This window comes from Megachile rotundata, chromosome 1 (genome assembly GCF_050947335.1).
Source record: "Megachile rotundata isolate GNS110a chromosome 1, iyMegRotu1, whole genome shotgun sequence".
Lineage (NCBI taxonomy): Eukaryota > Metazoa > Arthropoda > Insecta > Hymenoptera > Megachilidae > Megachile > Megachile rotundata.
This window is the reverse complement of record NC_134983.1, coordinates 1,568,533-1,574,532: the sequence shown is the minus strand read 5'-3', so window position 1 is coordinate 1,574,532 and position 6,000 is coordinate 1,568,533.

Genomic DNA, 6,000 nt, shown 5'->3' with positions numbered 1-6,000 from the left:
TTAGTGTTAACTGCTTTATTCCTACATGTCCCAGTTTTTCATGTACGGTTTTTATTAGTGTAATGCCAAATTCTTCGGTTATCCAAATTTTCTTCTTATCCTTCAGGGTTTTATAGATTATGCCCTTTTCAATATCACATGTTTCGTTTACTTTTAATTGTTCTTGATCATTAATTATATCCGTTACCTTAATGAGGTTTACGATTTTAATTATGGAATCTTCACTGTCATATTCTTGTTCCTGTAGGACTGGATTTCTAGATAGACAATCTGCCTCTATATTTTCTCTACCCGGGTTATATATTATCTCGAAATCAAATTGCGATATGTAATTCAGAATTTCTCGTAATTCCGGATCTTCACAATTTTTTATATTAAAATGTTCTAACGGTTTATGGTCTGTATAAATAATAAATTTATTTCCCATTAGGTAATATTGCCAGTATAAAATGGCTTCTTTAATTGCCAGGCACTCTATATAGATAGCTTTTTTTGTTTTTTGTCGCTCTGTTAATTTTCGAGAAAAATAAAATACAGGTTTTAATGTCTTGTCTGCCTGTGGCTGTTTTAGAATTGCACCTACACCTTGTAAACAAGCATCAGTATAAATATGAATCTGACTATTTGGATCAAAAATAGCCAAAATTGGTTTGGAGCACAGCCAATTTTTCACTTTTTCAAAACTTTCTTGACAACTTTTCGACCATTTAAATTCTATGTTTTTCCTTAGTAAATTATGAAGTGGTTCCAGCACTATTGAAGCTTTAGGAATATATTGTAAATAAAAATTTATTTTCCCCAAAAATTGCCTGACATTTTTCCTTGTTTTAGGTGTAGGAAAGTTTTTTATTGCAATTACGTTATCGTTTAGGGGCTTTATACAGTTAATTCCTATCTCGTGTCCTAAGTATTTTATTTTATTTTGCGCGAACAAACATTTTGCTAAGTTTAATTTGAAACCAATCTTTGACAACATTTCTAAAGTTGATTCAATATGCTTCAAGTAATCTTCATATGTTTTTGAATAAATCAGAATATCATCGATATAGTTTACGGTGAATTTTTCTAACTTATATTCTCTTATTTTACCCGATAGAAATCTTTGAAAAATTGCCGGTGAGATTTTCAGCCCGAATGGTAAACAACACCATTGCCAGTGACCATGATGCGTTACAAAAGCTGTTTTGTATTTATCTTTGTTACGTAATGGGATTGACCAAAATGCCGAGTTCACATCGAGTTTCGTGAAATATTTACAGTTTCTTGCCCGCAATACTAATTCATCGATTCGTGGAAATGGTTGACTCTCTGGTACGACTATCTTATTTAATTCTCGATAATCGATACATAATCGAGATTTTTTTCCTTCCTCTTTTTTAAATGCTAATGTTACTGGCGCGGCGTTCGGACTGCTCGATTCTTCAATTAAACCCAATTTTAATAATTTTCCGATTTGTTTTTCTATTTCGGCTTTATCTTGTAACGAACATTTGTATGGCTTTTTAGCTATGTATTTTTTTTTCCGTGAGTTTTATCGTAGCTTCAAAATTTTTGACCGTACCGACATCAAATTTCCCTTTTGCAAATACGTTTTCGTCCTGGCGTAACCTAAATTCTGTAATACTATCTAGTCCTAATAATACATCATCTTTAAATGATTCGCTTTTTATTATAAACAATTTTAAATTTTTTGTGATTTCAAAAATTTTCATTTCTACCGAGACCATACCTTCCGATTTCGAAGTCCCTGATAATGTTTTTATATCGCCCCCACTTATATTTTTCCCTATATTAAGACTCTTCCAAAACTTATAATTAATTAATGATACATTCGCCCCTGAGTCATAAATGGCAATAGCTGGTTTATTATTTATTAATATTCCTATTTTTATAAGTGGGGTGACAATTAGTTTTTTGCCTCTTTAGTGGCCGAGATTAGATTTTCCAGTTCAGTGTTATGCGCGATTTTAATTTTCTCCTTTTTCTGTATGCTGTTTAATTTCGTTCGACATACGTTCTCGGGGTGATATCTGTTTGGATAACCTATACTTTCACAATACCTACAAGGAGAATAGTCGTTCCCTTTTCTTTCATTTGACCTGTTTTGTTTCTGTCTACCGTTGTCTATATTCGTGTATCTAAATTTATTTATCATAGGCTCGATTTTTTTCAAATTCGCCATCAAATTCTCAATCGTTTCTATTTTACCGTTCAGTTTTGATCTAACATAATTTGGTAAAGCTATCACTATTAGATTTATTTGAGAATTTATTGTCAAACCAGGGTTTGCCTCGATCAATAAATTCCGTTTTTTCAATGCAAATTCAAAAAATGCTCTGTTCAAATATTTATATGTGTACGCATATTCTATCTCCGACCACGACTTTTGATTAAAAGTTTCGATGAAAGAATTATTCCAAAATTCCCATTCGTAGGTTAATGTATTTGTTTTTAAAAATATCGCATGCCATTCTAGTGCGCTACCTTCTAAAAATAGTCTCAAAATTTCAGCGTATTTTCCCTCGGGTACATTAAGACGCTTACATTCATCTACAAAGATTTTCAGCCATGATTCCGCGTTAAAATTCTTCCCGTTAAACTTTTCTAAAACCATATTTTTCGCTATGGAATGCATTGATTTTTCGGAAGGAAAATTTGGTGCGAGCAGGATTTCTGTGGGAGGGATGTCCGTAACGACCTCCAAGTAGTACTCGTTAAAAACAACGTTACCTTCCTCGTCCAAATACTCGTCGCGGAGACCTCCTTTTGTTAAAGTGATAACCACATTTCGAAATTTATTACGTTCTTTAAGGCTTCTGACGATTCCTTTCACCACCGAGTGTTCAAACAGTTTTCCGTGGTGGACAATTGTTTGTTGGTCAGCTGGGAACTTGTAAACCTCCACCTGGTCGACCAATTGAATTGTCTTTACCCTGACCACCGTGGTTTTTGCGGTCGCAGCTTCTGATACGAAGTGGAATCTCGCTTTGATATCGCCCATATTTGTGTTGGTTTGTAAGCCTCTCCTAAGGCTTCTTAATTATAGTAACGGGTTTGGAGTAGGGAAAGAAACGGACACGTGTTGTTGCAGTATAACAATGAAATAAAAACACTTTAATATCCAACTTATCTGAACGATATACACTTATCACTTCGTAGGTTCCCCTACCTGAACCAACACAAATTACCGGACTTTCTGTATTTTACAATTTTATGTATTATGTTCTAATATTCTTGCCTCTCTCGCAGTCTAGGTTTGTTACCGTTTGTCTGAAGAAGTCCGTCGCTCTCAACGAGTACCCGCTCAGCGCCCCTCCCACAGCCGTCAGTCATGTGACTGCCGGCTGTGGGCGGTTAAGTTTGAAAGCCGTCAAACTTACATATGTACTGATTACCGATTGTCAAATTTGATAGATATGGTAATAGATACCTGATGTACTGTCGATAATTGGCAACTACTGTCGATAAATGAATTATTCCACTTGGTGGGTAATGTACAAAAAGAAAAGGTTTCGCGGGACGTTACAAATGTACCGAGTATACAAACCATAAGAAGAACATTACACGCAGCGGAAAATTATGGACCATGTTGCAAGAAAATTGTCATATTTGAGTGAAATAAATTTGAAAAAGCGTATGCAATTTTATGAAACGCATATGTTGCAATCCGACCAATTTTGGAAGAAAATATTATGGATTGGCGAATTTATGATTCGTATGAGGTACAGTCATGATAGGATATATGTACGTGTGGAGAAAACGGAATGACGAATTTTCATACAATTGCATAAAACCAACACACAAATGTATGAACAAGGGCATAATGGTTTGGGGATGCTTTTCGGCTAATGGCATTGGAAAGATTGCACCATTAGCTGGAAGAATGAATTCGACAGTTTACCTGAAGCTGTTGCAAAATATAATTATACCCGAAGTAAAGCGTTTAATAGGGAACGATTTTAATTTTCAGCAGGATAATGCGCCTATTCATAAAGCCAAAATTATTATGAATTATATTAAAAATAATAATATAAATTTATTAGATTGGCCGCCACAAAGTCCCGATTTATCACCGATAGAGAATATGTGGGATACTCTGAAGTTAAGAATAGCTGAGAAAAAACCAAGGAATATTAAAGAATTACAAAATATTATAACTGCAACGTGGCAAGAATTTACTGTAGGTGATTGTTTGAAGTATGCTTTATCTGTACCAGGCAGAATTTGCAAAATGTTACCGAGACAAAGTTATCATTGGGGGTATTAAGTGCAATGTTTAAATGTTTTGACTCTGTAATTTCGTATAGCAATAAAAAGTTATATTTATAACTTATGTTAAAATGATAATTATTTTTGTTTTTTACATAATTCTTATTTATAATAATACAGTATTTGCGCAAATGTATAATTGTCACTATTATTATTTATCTCTTGACAGCTTGAATTATACTAGTTTTATGTAGAATCTGTTGTACGTGTTACGTGCGGGGAGCGCGCGTATAAAGCCAGAAAAATATTTGCCCTAACGAAATCAATTGTCAACGGGTCTTAATGTTGTGTGGATTTGGAGATACGTTAGTCCTACACGGACCCTATCATTAGATCGCAAGTTCTATGGAATAATTAGGAGGCAATAAAGGAAATGTAATTTAAAATAATTAAAGCATATAAAAGATTATATTTTATAAAGTAAATGATTCATATGATTATTTTAACTTTTGAACAAAGTAAAACGTTAAATTTTAAAGTAGGTTAAATTTTGAACAAAGTAAAATATCGTTTATGTTGATACCTGGGATGCGCAATTTTAAGGTTCGAAGGATAAGCAAATTTTCAAATACAAAATTAAAGAAAATCCAGTTAGGGAAATCCCACAGCTAATTGTTAACTACTGGAGATACTTGCCGAAAATATTCATAAAAATAACTGGAAGAGTAAAGGAGAATAACTCACCCAAATATCTGTATTCGAATAAATTTGGAGATAATGAATTGCCTTGTATATTATGAAATAACGGGTATGCCTAGTTTCTGAAGGAAGAAGCACATACGCCGTTACCAACCGACCAGTTAGAACTTTGGGAACTGAATTACTATGAAATTAAAATATACTATAAAAATGAAACTATGCTAAAGAATTAAAAATAAAAATGAAGTATAATGAACAAAGTAAAAATAATAAATTGAATTGATCTTGAAATTGGAAAATGTACGTGAAGATAGAGTCTTTCCTCAACTTGTAACTTTAACAAAATTAATGACTAATTCGTCTCCAAACCACTTTACGGACCCCTAATACGCACCTCGCGATTGTACGTCAAAGAGTATCGCAATTTGGACCTCCCGAAGAAGACCAGGGAGCGTTTCACGGTACATATTAAAAATCGAGTTTCATACAGTATATTTAAAACCTTTAGATTTATGACTTTGTTTTCACGAAGGCAGCTAGCAACTTGTACCCGGGATTAACATTTGGCCTGCACGTTGCTAGCGCGTTCATGGCATGCAAGTACCAGAGCTGTTTTTGAGAGTCTTTTTGTAGTTTTTAGATTTACGATTTCTATGTTCAAGTTCTCTCGACGGTCTCAACAGCTAATTGCCAATGCCATAAACGTGAATTTCCTGAGGGTCCGAGGACAGGGCCTAAGGAGACATAAAACAGGTCCCCTTGTTGACAACCCAACGGAAATTCTGTCTTACGTCCGTTTTCTCTTCACACCCCCACAAGGCCCACCGTACTCCGCACGGACCGCGCTAAGGGCGCACGGGGTAGGGTGGTGTCCTTTTTTAAGCAATCCTATTGGCAAACTCTAAATCCAATCAGAACAGTTTTCCCATTTCTCTATTTTCTTTTAGTTTTCCTTCTCCGAAACAAGTAGGTACTGCAAGAACAGTCTCAGAAAAATTACCGAACGATAAAGACCTTGCTTCAAAAAATCTTCTACGTACGGAAACGTTGTAATTTCCCATAGCAAGACAGTTTAACATTCGTTCATAAGAC